Consider the following 202-nt stretch of genomic DNA (forward strand, 5'->3'; position numbering starts at 1 on the left):
TCTTTCCCTTCCAGCAGGCACGGGAAGGGCATGGGGAGCCCTGCACCCCCCTTTACTGGCCCTCGGCACAGCCCCGAAGGTTGCACGGGAGTTTCTAACACTAATTCTTGTACTTGGGCTCTTTGCAGGGAGGGTGGCCACCCCGGCCCCTCCGCAGTGCAGGCACGGGGTTCCCCTCCCTGGTCAACGGTCACCCAGGGGG

The 202-nt window shown here is 64.9% G+C and overlaps 1 protein-coding gene across 1 annotated transcript in view; it reads right to left on the reverse strand.

Annotated features, from left to right (window-relative positions):
- LOC104495828 (cytochrome P450 3A29-like) overlaps positions 1-202 on the reverse strand; it is a 12167-nt gene that overhangs the window by 11757 nt on the left and 208 nt on the right. The window lies entirely within an intron of this gene.

The sequence above is a fragment of the Buceros rhinoceros genome, unplaced genomic scaffold (genome assembly GCF_000710305.1).
Source record: "Buceros rhinoceros silvestris isolate BGI_N320 unplaced genomic scaffold, ASM71030v1 scaffold4876, whole genome shotgun sequence".
In the NCBI taxonomy this organism is placed as follows: Eukaryota; Metazoa; Chordata; class Aves; order Bucerotiformes; family Bucerotidae; genus Buceros; species Buceros rhinoceros.